At 37.6% G+C, this 24,592-nt stretch overlaps 1 long non-coding RNA gene across 1 annotated transcript in view; it reads right to left on the reverse strand.

The window, feature by feature from the left end:
- Window positions 1-1,929: 1,929 nt before the first annotated feature.
- LOC134807380 (uncharacterized) overlaps window positions 1,930-24,592 on the reverse strand; it is a 30,136-nt gene continuing 7,473 nt past the window's right edge. Inside the window, exon 3 of the long non-coding RNA XR_010147676.1 lies at window positions 1,930-4,400. This is a non-coding gene — a long non-coding RNA (uncharacterized LOC134807380). The remainder of the gene's footprint in view (window positions 4,401-24,592) is intronic.

The raw sequence follows: 24,592 nt of genomic DNA on the forward strand, positions 1-24,592 counted from the left end.
TCTCTGGCTGTAATCACAGCTAATTGAATGTCTGCTGATGCCAAAATTGGCTCCTGATTGAATTCAGAACTTTTGTTTAATTAATTATCATCCACCTGAGTACTGCTGCTTCCCTCAGACCAGGTGGTTAACTGTTTCCTCTCTTCTGAGACTCTTGTCTTCCCCCTGAGCCCTGACACTTATACTAAAGAGTTAATCTGCTTCCGGGGAGATGCCTCACTCTGGTTGCAAAGAGGGTGAGGCAAAATGTCAAGGAGTCAAGAAAGTGGAAAGGCACCCAGAATGAGAGAAAACATTTGCAAATCTGATAAAGGTCTAGTATCCGAGTACATAAAAAACGCTTACATCTCAGCAATTTTTAAAACCCCAATTAAAAAACAAGCAAAAGATGCAAATAGACATTAATATATGCCTTCTTTCAAAAAAAATTTTTTTTTGAGACAGTGTTTTGCTCTGTCGCCCAAGTTGGGGTGCAGTGGCACGATCTTGTCTCACTGCAACCTCCGTCTCCCAGGTTCAAGCAATTCTTCTGCCTCACCCTCCTGGGTAGCTGGGACTACAGCCACGTGCCACCACACCCGGCTAATTTTTTGTATTTTTAGTAGAGACGGGGTTTCACCATGTTAGCCAGGATGGTCTTGATCTCCTGACCTCGTGATCCACCCACGTCGGCCTCCCAAAGTGCTGGGATTACCGGCATGAATTACTTTTAACTTTGCAAAAAGATCATTGTCTATGTTATATCTGGGGATTTAAGTTTTTCATTTATATTGAGAATATTCATTTGTATTGATGTGGCAGTAGTGGTGAACTTTATAATTCATAGGCATCGGCACACTGGCAAATTTTTACAAACCAGCTTTCCAGAAAATAAAATGTCAGCATATGTAAGTTTATTACCAATTTTATTGATAAAAAGAATGTGTTGCACACAATTTACAAATAATAATATACAATCCTCTTTATTATGATTTTAATGTAGCCAATTGATTCTCACAGACTGCTTTTATTGATTTTTTTTAAATTATTATACTTTAAGTTTTAGGGTACATGTGCACAATGTGCAGGTTAGTTACATATGTATACATGTGCCATGCTGGTGCGCTGCACCCACTAACTCATCATCTAGCATTAGGTATATCTCCCAATGCTATCCCTCCCCGCTTCCCCCACCCCACAGCAGTCCCCAGAGTGTGATATTTCCCTTCCTGTGTCCATGTGTTATCATTGTTCAATTCCCACCTATGAGTGAGAATATGCGGTGTTTGGTTTTTTGTTCTTGCGATAGTTTACTGAGAATGATGATTTCCAATTTCATCCATGTCCCTGCAAAGGACATGAACTCATCATTTTTTATGGCTGCATAGTATTCCATGGTGTATATGTGCCACATTTTCTTAATCCAGTCTATCATTGTTGGTCATTTGGGTTGGTTCCAAGTCTTTGCTATTGTGAATAATGCCGCAATAAACATACATGTGCATGTGTCTTTATAGCAGCATGATTTATAGTCCTTTGGGTATATACCCAGTAATGGGATGGCTGGGTCAAATGGTATTTCTAGTTCTAGATCCCTGAGGAATCGCCACACTGACTTCCACAATGGTTGAACTAGTTTACAGTCCCACCAACAGTGTAAAAGTGTTCCTATTTCTCCACATCCTCTCCAGAACCTGTTGTTTCCTGACTTTTATTGATTTTTGCCAAACTTTTGTATCCATAGCCAATCTCTGATTGCAGTTGAGTTAGCGTAGTTCTCACAAATAAGATGGAAGTAAAGCAATGAAGATAGATCTTAGACTTCACTTGTTTGTCAACAGCATGAAAAATTTTATTGCTGAATTAGATAATAGTTTTCAAATACGAGACACTATTTTCATAATTTTTGTGCTATCCGCAATGTAACAGCTATAGACATAATGCTTTTTTTTTTTTTTTTTTTTGAGATGGAGTCTTGCACTGTTGCCAGGGCTGGAGTGCAGTGGCGTGATCTCTGCCTGCCGGGTTCAAGTGATTCTCCTGCCTCAGCCTCCCAAGTAGCTGGGATTACAGCCACCTGCCACCATATCCAGCTAATTTTTTGTACTTTTAGTAGAGATGGGATTTCACTATGTTGGCCAGGCTGGTCTCAAACTCCTGACCTCAGGTGATCTGCCCGCCTCAGCCTCCCAAAGTGCTGGGATTACAGGCATAAGCCACTGCTCCCGGCCGACATAATGCATTTTTAAGTTTAATCGCCATTACTAACATTTTCTCCATCATTTTCTTAAGTCTGACAATCATCCTGAAAAAGAAACAAACAAGCCTTGATTTGTAGTGTTTTTGCCCATTTTTCCAAAAATACTCCCACTGTGGCCAATTTCCTGCCATTAACATGACATCACTAAACACAGAGTTGAGATGAAGTATTCAGAAGAAATCATAATACAGAATTTCCACCATATAGATCCAATATATATTAATAACCTCAAGAGCATAGAGAATGGTAAAATGTAGTAAAATAATTAGTGATGAGCTTTTAGTATTTACTACTTTTGCTTTTAATATAATTTATTTCATTGTAAGCATATATAATTTGATTGTTAACAATTGCTGTGTTTAATAGCCAGTTCACAGAATTTCTGGTATGAGCCGGCTTCAGCACATCATTACAGTTTACAGAATATAGAAATGGAATTGCGAGAGTTAGAGATGGGATGCACAGGACTCAAGGTCTGGGTGTGGTCATTGATAAGACCCTGGGCTGTCTCCCTTTAGAGAGAGGGCGAGTCCTTCACTTTGTACGTGGATAGTTTCATAATGGTAACAGGATATTTTTTGACAGGGAGAGGGTTAGTGAAAATATGAGAAGAATGTATATAAATCTTGGGTAGCCACAATAGTGGATCCATTTATAGGTGTGTACTGGCTTTGGCTACTCTTTATACAAATACCCTTCCAATTTGGGGTGTAAGTCAGAAGTCTACCTGGGTGGCAGGCCCCTCACATCCACTTTAAAAGCCAAAAGAAGCCTCTGTCCCCTCAGTCTGCCCTTGGTCCTGCAGTCAGAATGTGCTGCCAGGGTTTGGCCAATGAGAACTCAACTTGCGTTGTGAATTTGCAGACAAAGTTTCAAAGACACAAATGACTGGTGGCAGCAGTAGTGATGACAGAGTAGAGAGGAAGTGGTGGTGGCCACAGTCCCAGTGGTGACGGAGTCAGTGGTCACAAAAAATCTGACCGCTCCTGAGGCATAAGCTTTGCTGGGTCTTCAGCACCCCGGTTTCCACTGGCTCCTGCAAGATTGTGGAACCAAGGTTCCAAGCCTTTTCATCCACCCTGTCAACTACCAGATATTTTTCCAGTACATTTATTTTCTGCTTAAGTTAGCCAGAACCCACTTCTGGTTTTGCAACCATAAGCCCTGACTGATATAGAAATCTAGTGTGTATGTGGGGGTGGGGGAATTGCTGGATTGAAGGGAATGTGCATTTTTTACTTTTATTCACATTGTGAAATCAAGTACCAAAAAAGCCTTTACCAAGTTATATTCCTACTAAAGTGTGGGAGAGCACCCCTTCTAAAACTGAGCACGATCAACCCTGTTACTCTTTGCCAAATTAAAAAGCAAAAGTGACATGTCATTTGGATTTGGATTTCCCTGATTATTAGTGAGGCTCAACATCACTTCATATGTTTTTTGCCCACGGTACTTGTATTCTCTTTATTATCTAAGTATGCCCTCCGTCATTGTTTCTTAGGTTATTTGATTTCTCTTGTTTGATTTATAGTAGCTATTTCCTTTGTCTGTCAGATACAGTCAGCCTTCCATATTCATGGGTTCCACATCCATGAATTCAACTGACTTCAGATCAAAAACATTTCAGAAGATAATGCATTTGTACTGAACGTGCACAGCCTTTTTCTCCCTTGTCATTATTCCCTAAACAATGCAGTCTAATAGCTATTTACATACCATTTACATTGTATTAGGTATTAGAAGTAATCTAGAGATGATTTAAAGTATACTGGAGGATGTACATAGGTTATATGCAAATACTGCCCCATTTTATATCAGGGACTTTAGCATCCATGGATTTTGGTATCCTTGGGAGGTCCTGGAACAAGTCCCTCAAGGATACCAAGGGATGACTGCATATTGAAAATATTTTCTCCCAGTCTCTTAACTTTATTTTTGATGTTTTTGTCATACTCAATAGTTTGAATGTTCCCATAGGTAAGCTATTGATTTCGTCTTGTTTTTGTTTTTTTGTTTTGTTTTGTTTTTGGCTTGTGGTTTTGTATCTTTCATAGCAGAACCCTTTCTTTGCCAACTTTTTTTTTTCTGTTACAGAGTCTGAATTCAGGCGTCATGGGTTCAAATCTTGACGCTGCCTTTTGCTGGCTCCATGACTGTTCATCTGCAAAACAGAGACAATGATAATGTGTAAAGCACTCGGCACTTTGCCTGGCATTTAGTGATCAAAATTTTGTATATTATTCTTATTGTTACTCAATATGTTTAATCCCTCTGGAATGCATTTTTATGGGTGGCATTAGATAAAGGGTTATATTTGTTTCCTAAGGATGCTATAACAATGTGCCACAAACTGGATGAATTAAACAACACAGATTTATTCTCTCACAGTTCTGGAAGCTGGAAGTCTAAAATGAAGGTGTCAGCAGAGCTGTGCTCCCTCTGAGACCCTGGGCAGAATTCTTCCTTGCATCTTCCTAGGTTTCTGGTGATGCCCACCATTCCTTGGTTTCCTCATCTTGCAGCTGTGTCTCCAATCTCTGCCTGTCATCACATGTCATTTTTTCTGTGTCTCTGTCATCGCATGGTGGTTTTCTTCTTCTTAAAACAACACCAAGCATACTAGATCTGGGCTCAAATCACTGTATCACTCAGGGTTCTCCAGAGAAATAGAACAATAGTATATTGGTATATAATACTATATATAAAAAGAGGGAAATTATATATGTATATATATGTGTGTGTATGTGTGTGTATAATATGATATTTTCATTCATCATATTCTACATAGAGAGAGAGAAATATTAGAGAGAGAGAGAAAGAGAAAGGAATTGGCTCAAGCAATTGTGGGGTCTGGTAAGTCCAAAATCTAGCAGACTGGAAATTCAGGTAAGAGCTGATGTTGCAGTCCTAAGTCCAAAATCTGTAGACATATTGGCAGGCTGAAAACTCAGGGAGGATTTCTCTGTTACACTCTTGAGGCAGAATTCTTCTTTTCCAGAAAAATCTCAGTGTTTGCTCTTAAAACCTTCAACTGATTGGATGAGACCCACCCACATATGGACAGTAAACTGTTACACTTAAAGTCAACTGATGGCAATGTTAATCACGCCTACAAAATACCTTCACAGCAACACCTACACTGGTGTTTGAATAACTAACTGGGTAACAAAGCCTAACCAAGTTGACACATAAGATTAACCATCACAGTCACATTCACAGATATCAGGTTCATATCTTTTTCAATATGTACAGGTAGATTTTTTTTTAATTCAACCCATAACAGTGGTCCACATTAATTTTATTTTCAAACAGACAGCTAGTTGTCCCAGCAATGGATATTGAAAAGCTGTTCCTACAGATTTGAAATGCTTACTCATGTCCATGAACTAAATATCTATGTGCATCTCCTTCTCAGATCTATATTCTAGTCTAATAATGTATTTTCCTCGTGTCAATGCTATACTGTTTTATTTCCTATATCTCTATTGTATGTTTTAATAAGTTAATCTTTCTTTTTCAAAATTTTCTTGTCTATTCTTTCATATTTGTTTCTTCCAGATGAACTTGAGAATCGGTTTGTTTAGTCGCCTAAATATTTCCCACTGGAGAACTTCTATTTAAGCATAGTGTGTTGACCGAATACTCCTATTTGTCTACTTCATAAAAATCCTACAAACATGAAAGTGAAGTAGAATAAACAGGTGTGCAAACACATCTAGATAATATAAGCTAGAGAGGAGTCAATAGTAGACTAGAAATTTTAGAACTGTTTTGAAGACGGAAAGTAGGAGAAGAAGCAGTGACTAATGAGGCAGAGCAGGGAAAACGCAGCCTTGTTGCCTGAAGAGGTAACTGTGAGATGTGAAGGTTTCCTTGGAGATGGGGTGGGGGTGGGGCAGAAGACTCAGAAGTAAAAGGCGGCGCAGTAGGTGGAGGTGTGGAGCTGCAAAGGGGATTGCAAGTTTCATCCTCTATTCTAACCCTGGGGATACCTCAGAAGTAAATGGAAAAGTACAGATTTGAAGAACCTAAGACTGTGAGGAACCCTAGGGAGACAGAGGGTGGTTCTGATCTGAGGATGGGGAGGAAAGAGCAGCTCAGAGCAGCAAAGCACCAGGCACCACTGTTGGGGGAAGGTCTCTGAGCTGTGTTTGTGCACCACACTATCCTGGGTGGATCGTGGCCCCCATCAGCCCCTACAGGATAGAGAAAACAACAGCTCCAGAGGGCACCACAGAAGGAGTAGGAGAAGTGCCAAGGAAGCAACTGAAACTGGGCCAAAAAGCAGGAGACAGCAGGTGCAGGACACCAGCAAGCCCCTGGGAGCTCTCTTCTCCCCACGCTCTTCCACATTCATCGGGCTTGTCAGTTAGGAACAAGGCAAACACAGTCCTCAGAACAAAAGAGTGCTCAGAACTCTCCCCTTACCCCGAGCAAGCAGGGTCCCCATTGAGCAGTTAGCAAAGGCTGGAGGGCAAGCAGAGGAGTAAGCACCTCTCATGGCCACGCTCCCTTCTTAAAGCCCACAGGAGCAGCACATGCTGTGGCCTAGGTTTGGGTCTCCTTCCCAGTAACAATTTAAGCCAAAAAGCTAATAACCCGCCGCCAGGGGAAAATGAACCCCCAAGCAAAAACTACCGGACATCTGAGAAACATCACCGTTAGAAAGAAAACAAACTGTACAACCTATAGAAGATAAATTAGAACTAATGAAACCACACAGATTAATAATTTAAAATAAGCGTAATAAATAAAGAAAAGGAAAAATAATGGTAACATAAAGCAGTTATAAAGAAGAACCAAACAGAAACATTGGATGCCAAAAATTTAATAATTGAAATAAAGAATCCAATAAATGACATAAATATTAAAAATGGATTCTGCTGGGATAAGTGAGCCAGATGACCACGTTGATGGACTCTCCCAGAAGGCACTGAGAAAAGACAAAGAGTTGGAAAATATAACAGAATTAGAAGCTGTGAAGAATAAAATAAAAGTGTCATCATCTGTGTAATAGGAAGTTTTGAAGAAAAAAATGAAGAAAGAGAAGTGTCAAAGAAAAAATAACCAAGGATTTTTTAGTATTAAAGAAAGATGAAAGACTTCAGACTGAAAGAGTTTATGGAATGTCTAATAAGATAAATATGATTTAAAACCTTGATACTTTATAAGGAAATTTAAAAACACAAAGTCAAAATTCTAAAAGCTGCTAAAGAAAAAGAGATGATTACCCATGAAGGAATAACAATCTGATTGATATCTAACTTATGTTCAACAATGACAATAGAGGCAAAAAGACAGGTACATAATATTTTTAAAGTACTAAAGAACTTCAAGCCTCAAATCTATATTCAAAAAAATTAAATAAGAGGATGTCATAAAAATAATCTCAGGCACAAAAGGCCTAAGGAAGTTAACAAGGAAAATTCTCTTCTAAAATATTCTCAAAGAATGTATCCCAGTTAGAAGAGAAATAAATCCATGAGACTACCATGAGATAAAAAGGAAACAAGAGTGGATACATAATATAGAAAAGTTAATTCAAGTATACAACAGTAGAGAGAGAGGGAGAGGCAGAAGAAGAGGGGGAGAGAGAGAGAGAGACAGAGAGAATCCAAAACGACTAATGGGCAGTGAACAAATGGTGGCTGCAAAGAGAGACCAGTGGAAAGTGAGAGTATTATTTTGTTATAGAGAATGATATAAATGCTATTGAGAATTGATGAGAAAAATAAACATAAATATGATTTTTAAAGTTAAATATAACTACCGAATATAGAGAATGGAATTCAAACTTTTCAAGCCCTCAGAAGAAAATTCTATTCAATGAAAGATGAGAAAGGAAAAAGGGAGAGGAAAGTAAAATATATTTAAATATAAATTAGAAATAAGATGTCTGAAATAAATCCTAACACAATTAATTACATAATTTGTTTTATGGATTGAATCGTGTCTCCCCTAAAAAGATTTATTGATGTTCTAACCCTCTGTGTCTGGTATTGTAACCTTATTTGGAATAGGGTTGTTGCAGACGTAATTAGTTACATTAAGATGAAGTCATGCTGGAGTAGGGTGAGCCCCTAATCTAAGAGGACTGGTGTCCTTATAGGAAGAGGAAAATGCCATATGAAGAGAGAGAGATGCCCAAGGAGGTGTCATGCTGCAATGAGGGCAGAGATTGGAACTGTGCAGCTGCATGCCAAGGAACACCAAAGATTTCAGCAAACTACTGGAAGCTAGGAAAAAGCAAAGAAGAATTCCCCTAAATATTTCAGTGGGAGCATAGCCCTGCCAACACCTTATTTCAGATTTCTATCCTCCACAATTATAAGGCAATGAGCTACTGCTGTTTTAAGCTCCTCAGTGTGAACTATTTTGTCATGGCAGCCTTAGGAAACTAACACAATTTACGAACAGATTAAGTTCACTAATCAAAAGACAAGCACTTGCAAATTGGGTTTTTTCTTTTGAAGCAATATCTAACAATAGGTTTTCTGAAAGGAATATTTCTAAAACAAAAGGTGACAGAGAGGTCACAAATAAAATGATGGAAAAGGTATATGACGCAATTTTGAACAAAATGAAACTGGGGAGCAGATTTAATGTCAAACAATAGAAGAAAAATATGAGCAGAAAGATATAACAATTGTGAACATATATCTGCTTAAAAACATACCTTCAATGTACAAAATGCAACAACCAGCAGAACTAAAGAGAGAACCATATAACAATTATAGCTAGACACGTTTTTTGTAGTCATCTGAGAAACTGATGGGATACACAGACAAAAAATAAGCAATTATAGAGGAGATCTGAATGGTATGATTCATAAACTTGAAATACTAATTATATGAGAACTTTACAACCATCAATAAGAAGAGAGAACATTTTTGAGCACACATAAAATATTCAAAAAATTTAACATTTACCAGATCACAAAGGGAGCCTCAATACATTCTCCCCAAATCATCATCATTCACATTGTTATCTTAACAAAATGGAACAAAATTATAAATTATGAATAAAATAACTTTAAAGCTTTGTACTTCTGTTAAGTAGTAACATAATAATGTTTGGGTTAATAGGGAAATATAAAAGAAATTATAAAATACTTGGAACTAAATGATAATGAGGGAAAATACATGCCAGAATTTCAGAGACACAGCAAAAGCAGACTTAAGAATGAAATTTATAGTTCTCAATACATTTACTAGGGGAAAAAAAAGCATTGAAAACAAATGAACTAAGGTTTTAACTAAAAAGATTAGAAAAAGAACAGTTGACTGAACACAAAAAATAAGAAAGAAAATAAAGATAAAGGCAGAATTCAATAAAAGAGTGACTATAGCAGCAGCAGCAACTACAAAATCGGTAAGAATAATTAAAACAAAAGCTGAACGTTTGAAGTGATTGCTAAGCTGTACTGACCTGCAGCAAAAGCTCATCAGAAAGAACATGCAAAAATATAAAATTCAAAAGGAAAAAAAAACTCCAGATATCAAAGAGATTAAAATAATTATTAAAAAATAACTATTCACTTATAAAATGAAAACTAAGACAAAATAGATATATTTATAGAAAAATATAGAATTTAAAATGAGCCCAAGAAAAATCAGAAATTTGAACCAACCAATAACAAAATATTGAAATGGTTAAATACAACAGAGAAGACACCCCTACCCCATCTCTAAGCAAAATAATAATAATAATATTTTTTAAAATTGCTCCTAGGCTAGATGGTTTTACAAATGATATTTCAAAAAACAAAGTATTCCTGTCTGGAAAATTTGTTCCAGAAAGTAAGAAAAAAAATAAAAGCAGCACAACTCATTCTATTAGATTAATTCTAAAACCTAATAAGAATAGAGAGGGGGGAAAAAACACAATAGTTCTTTTTTACTTACAGATCCAAAATAGAATATAAGCAAACTGAATTCAACAGCACATTTTTAAAAATCATGATTAAATAAGGTTTATTGCAGTAATCTTGAGGTAATTTAAAAACAGAAATCTGTTACTATAAGCCATACACTAGACCAAGGGAGAAAAATCAAATGATTTCTCAATAGATTCAGAAAAAAATATTTTATAGAAATTTCACATATATATATATAATAAAAACACTTAGTAAAATAGGAATTCCTTTAAGTTAGTAAAGGAGCTATGCCCAAAATATACAGTAAGCATCACACTAAATAGATAAGATCAGAAATAACACAAAAGATGTCTACTATTACCATTTCTGGATATCCTGCCTAATGCTATATAAAACTAATAATAATAACAACAGCAATAAGAGTTTTTAAGAATTGAAAGGGAAATGATAACATTTCTATGTTTTCAAGTTATATGCTCATGTATGAGAAGTCTCAATAGATCTGAAGACAAACTGAAAGATCTATTAAGTGTTCAACAAGGGAGCTAGATACAAAATCAATCTACGTAAGGCTAGGCATGGTGGCTCACACCTGTAATCCCAGCGCTTTGGGAAGCCAAGGCAGGAAGATTGCTTGATGCCAAGAGTTCAAGAGCGGCCTGGGCAACGTAGCAAGATTTCATCTCTACAAAAACTTTTTAAAAAATAAATCGATCTACAAAAATCAATAGCATTTTTACAGACTTACAAACACTAAAACAAGAAAATAAGACATTATTCACAATAGCAACAAAACCTCTAACATCTAGGAAATAAGCTAATAAAGAATGCACATTCTTCTAAAGAGAGAGCTTTAGAACTTTAGAACTCTACTAAATCTTTTAAGCTTGTTTAAAATAATGAAGAAAATGAGTAAAAGTAGAAGTAAAGGTAGAGCTCTAATTTTTCCCAAACTAATCTATCAAATCTATGCAATTGCAAACAAAATACTAGCTGAAATTTTCAGGAACTTAATAAAACAATCCTTAACAATTTGTTTAGAAAACTAAAGATGTCAACTTGCAAATATCAATTAAGAGTAACTAGCACACAATAATAAAACAAAATGTAAAATTCCTGGGATTCAACAAATAAAAACTCAACTGACAAGGTGATAACTGGATGGCTGAGAGGCATTAAAAAAGACCTGAATAAATAGAGAGACATAGAAACATAGTATTTGCCCAAATGTGTGGTAGTTCAATATTACAAAGATGTCTATTTTCCCTGAGTACATCTATAAATTCAGTACAATTCCAACTAAATTGATGCTGCTTAACACACACACACACACACACACACACACACACACACACACACCTTTTTTGGCAGGGAGTTGGGGGAGATCAAAAAAACAAGCAACAAAATCCTGTGCAAGGCTGACTAGATGGGTAGAATCTATTTCAACATGTATCTCTTCTCTGGGAAAAGAAATCTCCTTCTATTGCCTACAAAAATGTCCTGAGGATACCAAAAGGGACCAGATCCTTCTTTGCAAACCACAAATACTCTGCAACCACCTGTGGATATAGACGTCTGACCCTCATCATAGGCTGCTCTAAGAACAGAGTGAAGGTGGCAAAGAATGGAACAGTGACTCTGCTTGGCTTATTCAGAAAGGCAGGAATAGATTAGTCCTCTTTCCAGATGACTAGATTGCAGAGGGTCCATTCTCTGCTCTGGAGCAACCCAGCTACCCCTGCATTCCTGGGAAATAAAATCTCAGACCAAGAGAAGCCCTGCCCGGGAAGGAACCGCACTGTGCTGAATAACTACTCCCAGGAAGAGAAGAAACCTCTCCGGCCCTGAGCGAAATTAGAAAGAGGAGAAAACTCAGCTTCACTTTGCCTTCCAGTACCTTAGCTTCCTTCTTGCTCTTTTTGATCTTTCCCTTCTCTGAATTGCCCACACTCATTCACTAATTCAACAAATGTGTATATTGAGCTCTTCCTCTGTGCCAGACACTATGCTGGGCATCCAGGGCTCTGAGGAAAGCAGCCCAATTTAGGTACTGACCTAAAGGACTGGAGATATAACACGCTTCTTCTCCAACTTCTTTCAAAAGGATTTGTTGATTTAAGAGACCTCAGAGAGAAGGCAATGCTTAACCCAAAGTTACCACTTCTCTAATAGAGAAATTTCAGATCTTGCTGTTTATTGGAAAAGAGGCGATACTTTAGCCAACAAAAACCTTTCCATTATTCCCCAAATCAACAATAGCTAGCATGCAGCTCAAAAAAAAATTAAAAAGTGTTTCCAAAGGACATTTTCTCATTTAGCTATGCAGAGCAGTGATTACCACAGAGGGGGTGCCAGAAGATACATGGGGCACGAGAAAAGAATGTGAGAACTCCTAACCCCTTAGAACTGTTTCAGCCTATACATCTTCTACTTTCTGTATAAGCTTTATAACATATATTAGTACAAATTTACATGTACAAAATTTATAAATAAATACATAAGCAAAAACTAGGATGGGTGCTCAAAAATGTTTTACTGATAGGAAAGCATGATGGAAATTTTTTGGAGACCCCTAATATAACAAAGAGTTCAATCTCTTAACCCTAAAACCAGTCTTGGTAACCACAGTCCTAGTAGGTACAGGAGAAGTCAAGATCTGTGTCCCCAGACCAAGGTCTAGCTCAGTTAACTCTGGGTCATTTCATGCCGGTCCCATAGTCGGAGGAAAAATCTGGTAGAACAATGAAGGGAAATGAGCGAGTCAGAAACAGAGATTGGAGGGAGAATTGGATTTTGCAGGTCACTGGCTCATTCATGGGCAACATCCCAGCATCTAAAAATAGAAGAAACATCTGCAGTTTGCCTCTTGGAGCTGGGGCTTGGATGAGCCCCAGGACAGGCCCTGGCAGACTGCTGGTGGCCACAATGACAGCACTGGCCTCTTCAGATGACTTCATCAGAGAATGGCCAGGAGCCAAAGAAGAGCTACTTCCAGAGCCAGGGTCCTCACTGTGAAACAAAAGACCCAGAAATAAGTAGGGACCTTAGCTCTTTAACCAGAGATCTGGCTCTTTCTTGGTAGCAGGGTGGGGAAAAGAAAGGAGAAGCTGGAAAGGGTGTTCAGAAATCAGGGGGAGTCTCCTTGATCAAGGATGGCTTCAGAGTAGGTGATTGCTCAATGTCATTTTTCATTTCTTATCTGTGACTCTTCCTTTGGGTTCTCTGAGCCTGGCACATAGTAGGAATTCAAAAATACTACTACGCAAGAGAAGGAAAGTAAGAGTTTATCAGTGTAAGTCTTGAACTGAGCTCTGAGGAGAATTGTGTTTCTGATTAGTTTGACTTGCCGATGGGTATTCAGGAACAAAGGGAAGGTCCTGGCTGAATCCTAGGAGCATATTTGGGCCTCTGCTTTGTGAGAATCCATGAGGAAAGGAGAAAAAGGAAATCACAGCCTTCAACCTCCCTTTCTTAGGAGAAAGAAGAGAATGAATGAGGAAGCTGAAGAGCAGGAGAAATAGGAGAAGGGTTCTTGTCCATACTGAAGAAAAAGGACAACATTCAAGATGCCTAAAGAGGAGCAGGTGCTCATAGACAGGGTTCCCTCTTCATTCCCTGCCTGTTTGCCCAGCCCCAAACTTCCCAGGTCTCCCCTTCCTTCATTCCTTCTCAATTGACCCCTCACTTTCATCTTGCCAGTTTCCCAAAGGAATGTTTAAATAGGTATTACTCAAATTGGTGTTAATCAGTAACCAATTTGATAAACAATGTGTCTTTTCTCATCCTCTACTTCCCTTTGTTCTCCAAGAAAAGAAATGAAGTATCTCTGGTCAAGATGGGCAGTGAGTTCATGCTTGATAACTCCTGCCACTCCAAACAATATAGCAATGAAATGAAAAGTGAAAACGCACTCACAAAATACATAACAAGGTTCTAATATGAGATAAGCATCTGCATTGATCAGAAACAAAACAAAATATTAAAAAGTGATCCTCAATGTGTTCATGTCCTTTGCAGGGACATGGATGAAGCTGGAAACCATCATTCTCAGCAAACTATCACAAGGACAGAAAACCAAACACCGCATGTTCTCACTCATAGGTGGGAATTGAACAATGAGAACACATGGACACAGGGCGGGGAACATCACACACCACAGCCTGTCAGCGGGGTGGGTATTGGGAGAGGGATAGCATTAGGAGAAATACCTAATGTAAATGATGAGTTGATGGGTGCAGCAAGCCAACATGGCACATGTATACCTATGTAACAAACCGGCACTTTGTGCACATGTACCCTAGAACTTAAAGTATAACAATAAAAATGAAAAGATAAAATAATTTTAAAAAGTGAACCTGAATGGAGCTGTGAGCTTGCTGGGCTCTGGGCCCAGGTGGAGGGAATGGTAGCTAAGAGTTCAGATCCTGGGGAGAAAGGAACTTAAAATACTTCACAGGAAACAAGGAACTTGAGTCAGGAGTTTTTACCACCTTACTCCTCTCTTAGGTTGCAAAAGGAAGCTAGAAAATATTACTGACAATTGCTGTCTAAGGGTACACATCTTTGTAAGCTTCAGCCTACAGATGTGGGAGTCCAGAGACACGATCTCAGACCAGGGTCTGAGTTCTGTGACAACCCACCATTCCCTGGTCGGGGAGAACTCTGAGTAACTATTAAAACACTCGGTTCTGGAAGAGGGACCAAGTAAGCTGGGAGGAGATGCAAACCACTAGACAAGAAGGAGTAGGGGGAACGAAAAAGAGAAGGTGACAAAACATGAAAGAGATGGAAACTTTCACTGAAAATATTTTCTTCACAGAATACTTGCACATCTTTTGATAGGTTTATGTATAAGTGTCTTATTGCTTCTTTGGTACTGTGAATGATATTTTTTTTCTAATTATGTTTCTGATTGGTTATTGTTTTGTGTAGGAATGCGATTGTCTTTTTATGTTGTTTTGGTATCCAGCCAAAATGCTAAAACGTTTATTAGTTCTCATATTTTGTAGATTCTTTTGGATTTTTGGTGTAGACAGTCATAGCATCTACAAATAACAGCAGCTTATATGTTTCTTTCCAATCTTTTACTTCTTATTTCTTTTTCTTGTTTTATTGCATGGGCTATGGAACTGAAGATAGTTGCCCTTATTCCTGTCTTTAATGGGAATATTTCTACAATATCACCATTAAGTATATTGTTTGCTGTCTGTAAATCTGTTAGGAGTATCCTTGGTCAGGTTAAGGAAACCTCCTCTAATAATCTACTAAGAATTACCTGAGATGTATTTAAAATGCACATCTCTGAACGCTATTTGATCAAAGAATCAGAATTTCTAGAGATGGTGACTAGAAGTCTAGAGTTTAAGAATTACTACATTACAGAAATTGTTTCTTAATGCTTTTTAATAATTTTCATTTTTAATAATTTAGAATAATTCTGCTGTCATGACCTGCCTGAAGCACTTAACACTGCTTGGAATTCCCCCTTCTCTTGGTGTTTGCATCTGCAGCAAGCTGTGTCTTCCCCCACATTACTACCTGTTTTTTGGAAGCTTCATGTGTCCAGTAAAGAGGAACCTAAGAATTTGAGATAAATGTCTTATCTGATCTGTATTTGCCTGATTTTGGGATTATAGTCTTAACCCACTTATCTCCATCATCCTGAATACTGCACTCCCAGGCTTTGTAATTTGAGGCTCCTCCTATCCCAGAGTCTGTATGAGCTGAGTTTGTTATTAGACATGGCCCAATCTCACCAATAAGACTAGAGTCACTTCCCTTGTGTATCTCTTCCTATGAGGCTCCCTCCATGTCCAAGTTTCATAGTATAACTAAACTGAAGCTAACCAGGCACTGACTCGACTACCAAATGGGTGGAGCTATTGCTGTCAGGGATATACTACAATTTCTAAGTTTAGTATTTATTATTTTATATTTAGGGTTATCACTTTTGATATGAAAAAATTAGATGCATATCACTTTCAGATATAACACATCTCCAACTCTCCCCAGTTATCTCTCCTATAAAAGACTTACCTATTAGCAACTAATACCAACAGACCCCCAGTCATGCCCCTTCATCCTCACTCAACTAGTTATATCAGCTATTTCAGATATTGGATTTCCTTTTTATAAAAGGAAAATGGCAGCCCAGCTGTATCATGAGATTTCTACAGAAATGATGGTTATCCCACATGTATTTAATTTGTGGTTCATTTTGGGGAGAAGCCACTCTCACAATCAGAAGACAGCCCCAGCTTTTGTACACCCAAGGGAATTGAACTGACTTTGCTGATATGAATTCAGGTTACAGAACAGTATCACTTCATCTCATCAACAGAATTCAAGTACTATTTCAGAAACAAGAGAGAGCTATTCTATAGATTTCCTTCCTAAATCCTCAGTCCCTTATTTCTTTCTAAGTCATGAGTCTTAAATCATAAATCTGACTGTAGTACTTCACAGTCAGTTTCAACTCTATAAACCTTATATTAATTCTGCCTAAGAGCACATGAATGCTAATATTTTCAATTGTATGAAATTTTTGTTATTGATGTTATAAATCTGAGTTTTAAAAGTAGCTAACTTTACAACTTTTAGAAATTTTCATCATACTTTGAGACCTCAGTCTCTTCATCTTTCAAGTAAAAGGGTTGGGCTGGATCTCTAAGTGCCCTTCTGGCCCTAACATCCTATGGGTCTGGGTGCCAAGGCTTTAAACAATGTCCAGTGAGAAAATAAAGAGGGTGCAAACTCTGACCCTGGGCTGTGAATGAGTATGCTGCTCCCAGATTTACCCAGAAGGATGTTCTGTGCCTTAAAGAGTGGCCAAGTGAGTTTATGGTCTGGTTATCTTGGCTATTTGCTCTTTTCTAGAATTGCAATATGTGAATAAATTTAAAACACTTTAGTTTTCCAACTAGTAAATGTAGGTTGAATTGGAAAATGGAAATTTTGAAGTATTATTATTTGCAAAACACAATACTACAACTCAGTTCTTCATTTATATTGCATGGATCAAAAATAAATTAAAATGAAATGACAAAAATTATTGGTGGAAATATTCTTTAAATTACTTGAAATGATTTGGGTATCTACAAAAAACTAATTCTAGATTTAATTTTTTTTTTTCATTTAGGTCTGTCTTCAGACTAGGATTTCAAATTTAATTGGGGTTTTTAGAGACCTAAATATTTCAACTAAAATATCAACCACTGCCTTTGACAAAATTCAACAACCCTTCATGCTAAAAACTCTCAATAAATTAGGTATTGATGGGACATATCTCAAAATAATAAGAGCTATCTATGACAAACCCACAGCCAATATCATACTGAATGGGCAAAAACTGGAAGCATTCCCTTTGAAAACTGGCACAAGACAGGGATGCCCTCTCTCACCACTCCTATTCAACATAGTGTTGGAAGTTCTGGCCAGGGCAATGAGGCAGGATAAGGAAATAAAGGGTATTCAATTAGGAAAAGAGGAAGTCAAATTGTCCCTCTTTGCAGATGACATGATTGTATATCTAGAAAACCCCATTGTCTCAGCCCAAAATCTCCTTAAGCTGATAAGCAACTTCAGCAAAGTCTCAGGATACAAAATCAATGTACAAAAATCACAAGCATTCTTATACACCAATAACAGACAAACAGAGAGCCAAATCATGAGTGAACTCCCATTCACAATTGCTTCAAAGAGAATAAAATACCTAGGAATCCAACTTACAAGGGACGTGAAGGACCTCTTCAAGGAGAACTACAAACCACTGCTCAAGGAAATAAAAGAGGATACAAACAAATGGAAGAACATTCCATGCTCATGGGTAGGAAGAATCAATATTGTGAAAATGGCCATACTGCCCAAGGTAATTTATAGATTCAATGCCATCCCCATCAAGCTACCAATGACTTTCTTCACAGAATTGGAAAAAACTACTTTCAAGTTCATATGGAACCAAAAAAGAGCCCGCATCGCCAAGTCAATCCTAAGCCAAAAGAACAAAGCTGGAGGCATCACACTACCTGACTTCAAACTATACTACAAGGCTACAGTAACCAAAACAGCATGGTACTGGTACCAAAACAGAGATATAGATCAATGGAACAGAATAGAGCCCTCAGAAATAATGCCACATATCTACAACTATCTGATCTTTGACAAACCTGAGAAAAACAAGCAATGGGGAAAGGATTCCCTGTTTAATAAATGGTGCTGGAAAAACTGGCTAGCCATATGTAGAAAGCTGAAACTGGATCCCTTCCTTACACCTTATACAAAAATCAATTCAAGATGGATTAAAGACTTAAATGTTAGACCTAAAACCATAAAAACCCTAGAAGAAAACCTAGGCATTACCATTCAGGACATAGGCATGGGCAAGGACTTCATGTCTAAAACACCAAAAGCAATGGCAACAAAAGCCAAAGTTGACAAATGGGATCTAATTAAACTAAAGAGCTTCCGCACAGCAAAAGAAACTACCATCAGAGTGAACAGGCAACCTACAAAATGGGAGAAAATTTTCACAACCTACTCATCTGACAAAGGGCTAATATCCAGAATCACAATGAACTCAAACAAATTTACAAGAAAAAAAACAAACAACCCCATCAAAAAGTGGGCGAAGGACATGAACAGACACTTCTCAAAAGAAGACATTTATGCACCCAAAAAACACATGAAAAAATGCTCATCATCACTGGCCATCAGAGAAATGCAAATCAAAACCACAATGAGACACCATCTCACACCGGTTAGAATGGCAATCATTAAAAAGTCAGGAAACAACAGGTGCTGGAGAGGATGTGGAGAAATAGGAACACTTTTACACTGTTGGTGGGACTGTAAACTAGTTCAACCATTGTGGAAGTCAGTGTGGTGATTCCTCAGGGATCTAGAACTAGAAATACCATTTGACCCAGCCATCCCATTACTGGGTATATACCCAAAGGATTATAAATCATACTGCTATAAAGACACATGCACACGTATGTTTATTGCGGCATTATTCACAATAGCAAAGACTTGGAACCAACCCAAATGTCCAACAATGATAGACTGGATTAAGAAAATGTGGCACATATACACCATGGAATACTATTCAGCCATAAAAAATGATGAGTTCATGTCCTTTGTAGGGACATGGATGAAATTGGAAACCATCATTCTCAGTAAACTATCGCAAGAACAAAAAACCAAACACCGCATATTCTCACTCATAGGTGGGAATTGAACAATGAGAACACATGGACACAGGAAGGGGAACATCACACTCTGGGGACTGTTGTGGGGTGGGGGGAGGGGGGAGGGATAGCACTGGGAGATATACCTAATGCTAGATGATGAGTTAGTGGGTGCAGCGCACCAGCATGGCACATGTATACATATGTAACTAACCTGCATATTGTGCACATGTACCCTAAAACTTAAAGTATAATAATAATAATAATAATAAAATCAACCACTGAAACTGTCTAACAATGAAAGAAATATGTGAAAATTAATACATTTATTTAGTTAAATGAATAAATTTATTTAGTTAAATTACTCTCATTCTTTAGTTATAGGAACAGACACCAATGGTGTGATTACTCCTTAAAGACTAGGCTAATAAAATATATGTGTTCATGTGTTTGTATATGCTTATACAGACATGTGTATGTACCTTCCCCCTGAACACCGTCCCTACCCACAAATACACATACACATCACTTTACTGAATGTCCACAGTAACATTCTGGGAGACTTTGAAAAAGTAAGAGTCTATTAGTAAATTACTCTAAATTTTACATACTCTTTTCGTCTTCATAATTTCCCAATTCAAATCACAAAAATAATTTTGGAACATTCGCAACAACTTATATTGTAAGCTATAATCTTACAAGGAATTTATATTTCAAATGTTTCATATTTTATCCCATAGGTAACAGAAATTAATTTTCAACTTACAATAAACTGAACTTATCTTTATGGCAATGTCTGAAAGTCAGAAAAAAATTTAACCTTTAAAATCCATTACTTATTAACATTAGTTTCACTAAAGTTGGTATACAACCCCCCCGCCACTGCTGAATTTGACTGGCTATAAAAATAAAATAAAGTCCATTAAAACCTCTAGTTTTTGTTTTCCCCTTTTAAAATTTACTTTAAAAATAAACCCTAGACTATACCCAAAGACAAGAATATACCCTAAGGACAAAAAGAACAGCTGTGTTAGTCTGCTGGGGCTGCCATAACAAAATAGTTTTTTGGTTTTGTTTGTTTGCTTGTTTGTTTGTTTGTTTTATGAAACAGACTCTCACTCTGTTGCCCAGGCTGGAGTGCAGTGGTGTGATATCGGCTCGCTGCAACCTCCACCTCTCAGGGTCAGGCAATTCTCCTGCCTCAGCCTCCCAAGCAGCTGGTATTACAGGCACGCACCACAACAGTCGGCTAAATTTTTGTATTTTTAGTAGAGATGGGGTTTCACCATGTTGGCCAGGCTGGTCTTAAACTTCTGACCTCAAGTGATCTGCCCACCTCGGCCAAGATTAAGTCCAGCAGAGTTCCCTTTCTGGTGAAGCCTCTCTTTCTTTTTTTTTTTTTTCTTTCTTTTTTTTTTCCTTTTTTGAGACGGAGTCTTGCTCTGTCACCCAGGCTGGAGTGCAGTGGCGCGATCTCGGCTCACTGCAACCTCCACCTCCCGGGTTCAAGCGATTCTCCTGCCTCAGCCTCCCGAGTAGCTGGGACTACAGGCGCCCGCCACCATACCCGGCTAATTTTTGTATTTTTAGTAGAGACGGGGTTTCACCATGTTGGTCAGGATTGTCGCGGTCTCTTGACCTCGTGATCCGCCCGCCTGGGCTCCAAAGTACTGGGATTACAGGAGTAAGCCACCGCACCTCGCCAAGGCTCTCTTTCTGGCTTACAAATAGCCTCCCTCTTGCTGTGTCCTCACATGGCAGAGGGAAAGAGAGAAAGCTGTCTGGTATCTCTTCTTACCAGGGAGCTAATGCCATCATGACCACCCCCCACACAACATCTTTCCCAGCCAACTCCTACCGTGACCTCATCTAACACTAGAACCCATCTCCAAATACCATCTCATTGCATATTAGGGCTTCAACATATAAATTTGGGAGGGGACACAATGCACTTTGCATTCAATGTGTAGAAAAAGCTTAAATGTTTTTAATAATCACATTGTTGATAGAAGTGTTAGCATATTTGGAGACTGTTGTGGGATAAAGCAAATGAATAATTTTGTTGCTATCATTGAGAACCAGTATTTTCTGCATGGAGGAAAGGAGGTGCAAATGTAACATCAAAACATTTGAGTAAAAACCTTACAGTCCTGAATTTGAATTGGGAGTATCAGAATAAACTAATAATATATTTTAAAAAAATATTTTCTAACTTTAAAAGGGTCTAAAAACAATGACTAAAAAAGCCAGTAGCAATGAGCACTTCTAGTACCTAGATTGTGGTCTTTAAAGCCATTTCTTTTAAAGCCAAAATAAACCAGGGCTCTGAGGAAAAATGGCTGATTCTAAGTCTTGGCCAGAACTTTTGCAAGCTATGCCTAAGACATCTTATCTTACCAGAAACCTATCAAAGATAACTGGGGTCATGTCAAGAAAACTCAAGAGCCAACTTGAAGAGGTTGATATAGGCCAAAGACAGGAAAATCCAAGCATTAATAAGAACACGATTATTTAAACATTTTAAAAGTATGTTTAAATCATGAACACATAATGTTACATCAAAAAAAAAAAACCTCATTGTGACAGTCATCTTTGGAGCATGCTGAGAAACCAACTCATTATTTGGAAATTGGCAAATAAGAAAAAGAATCAAGATCAATCTTGAAAAGTAAGTAGTTGATGAGACAAACCTTTTTTTTTTTTTTTTTTTGAGATGGAGTCTTGCTCAGTCGCCCAGGCTGGAGTGCAATGGCATGATCTCCACTCACTGCAAGCTCCACCTCCCAGGTTCACGCCATTCTCCTGCCTCAGCCTCCTGAGTAGCCAGGACTACAGTCGCCCGCCACCACACCTGGCTAATTTTTTTTGTATTTTTTAGTAGAGACAGGGTTTCACCGTGTTAGCCAGGATGATCTCGATCTCCTGACCTTGTGATCCGCCCCTCAGCCTCCCAAAGCACTGGGATTACAGGCAAGAGCCACTGTGCCCAGCCGAGAGAACCCTTTTAAAAATAAACGTGTGTTAGCTAATAAATGAGGAAGGAATGATAGAATTTGAATATCAGTGTTTTGTAGCCTCCAATGACAGAATGGATTTAGTTCTGCACAATTCAATATGGCAGCCCCTAGCCACATGTGACTATTGAACACTTGAGATGTAGCAAGATTGAGTTGATATGTGCTGTAAGTGTCAAATGCACATTGAATTTCAAAGACTTCGTGTATAAAAATGAAAAATATCTCAATAATGTTTATATTGATTATATGTTGAAATGATAGTATGTGAAATATATTGGGTTAAAAACAACTTTTTATTAATTTAATTTAATTTAGTTTTTAAAACAATTACATTTAGGAAGAATAAATTTCAAGATATCTATTATGCAGCAAGGTGACTATAATTAATGACAATATATTGTATTCTTGAAAAATGTAAAGAGAATGGATGCTATCTGTTCTCACCACAAAAATGGTGACTGTGTGGGGTAATGCATTTATTAATTAGCTAGATTTAAACACTCCACAAGGTATATAAACTTCAAAATATGTTATACACTTAAAAAACATAAAATACTGTCAATTTTTAAAAATTAAAGACATACATAAATGTTTAAAATTAATTTTACCTGTTTTTCTTTTTTTTTTTACTTTCTAAAAACCTGGTGTTAAGGAAAATTCAAAATTGAGGCCACCGTTTGGATAGACTGCTAGGCCAACTGCCTGTAGCCACATCACTGAAACTTAAGGTATCATGATTTTCCTGAAATATTAGCTCTAACCACGAACACAACTTAGGTTTTTCTTTCTGAATTCTGAACCAATCAGCTACAGATAAATAAGCTAATACAGACTTACTTGTCCTAAAAGGAATATAAGTTTTAATAGCCAATCACAACAAAGATCAATGTACTTCCTCATTTAGGCTTTTGAAGCTGCACTGTGACTGCTGTGAGCCAAACTGCTTGCCACTTTCGGCGTCAACTCTGCTGCTTATCAAACCAGGAGACTTTTGGGGATTTTTTATGCACAATAAACTCTTAAAATTTTAACTTGATTTGCTTTTATTTTTGGCAATGGCTACCAGAAAATTTTAAATAACATATGTGGCTTGCATTATATTTTTGTTGGACAGCACAGATCTAAGCACTAAGCACTAATGGCTACTAACAATACAAAATGAGAGCTAACCAAATAGCATATGCCTCCTGTTAGAAGTACAAACACCATCTCTGAAATATTCTTACCAAAAAAATGGACCCTGAATCTGATCAAGATTTTATGTCTTGCTACCAAATTGCAGTAAATATAGACAGCAGAGAAACAAAGTAAATGACACCATAGGCGTACAACCAGCAAAATCCAGAAAACAGGAAAGTCTACAAACAAATGATCCTGTTTGTTCAACAGATAAGTTGCAAAGGGGGAACAAAAAGCGGAAGAGGAAACCAGAAAATGAAAAGAGATTTTAAAACATACCAACTGGTTACAAAGCATGGATCTTATTTGGATCTTGGTTCAAACAAACTATACAAAGAAATAAATTAGGATACAATAAAATCAATTTGAACACTAACTGGATATCTGGTGATATAAAGGAATTATTAATAATTTAGGTAGTGGTATTATAGTTATTTTTTAAAATTGCTTATCTTTAAAAATACATATGGAAATATTTAAAAATAAAATGTTAAGATTTCTGGGATTTGCTTCAAAACAATTTAGAAGATGGAGAGACAAGAGTGGGGATATCAACACCTGTGAAAAGAAGGGGAATAGAAGATAAAAGAAATAATTAATTTTTTTTTAAAGTAGAGGCTTAGTCAGCCCTTCCTGTCTGTGGGTTTCACATCCATGGATTCAACCAACTACAAATCAAAAATCCTTGAGGGAAAAAATTGCATCTGTACTTAACATGTACAAACTTTTTTTGTATATGTTTAAAATTTTCTATAATAAATGTAGTGTGGTGGGTCCCCCACCGGGTATATATCCACTGCCTGAACCCTGAAGGCTAGGCAGTGAGCCAAGGTTGTGGTGCCCAACCAAAGAGCAGGTGTCCCCGAGAAGCCCAACATCATGGAGAGTATCTGAGAACCCTCCGAGGAAAACAGTCCCATTGCTCAAACACAGTAGGCAAAGAGCCTGAAAACTAGCTTAACAGCAGTTTAGAGACAGGAGGGACGGGCGGGGACAATGCAGATCTCTAGCACTGTCCTGCTGCTGCCCAGTGTCTTATCCAAGGCATTCTTTGGTCTCTCACACCTTCCCAGTTTGGGAGTTGAGGGAAGGATGT

Source organism: Pan troglodytes, chromosome 9 (genome assembly GCF_028858775.2).
Source record: "Pan troglodytes isolate AG18354 chromosome 9, NHGRI_mPanTro3-v2.0_pri, whole genome shotgun sequence".
Taxonomy (NCBI): domain Eukaryota; kingdom Metazoa; phylum Chordata; class Mammalia; order Primates; family Hominidae; genus Pan; species Pan troglodytes.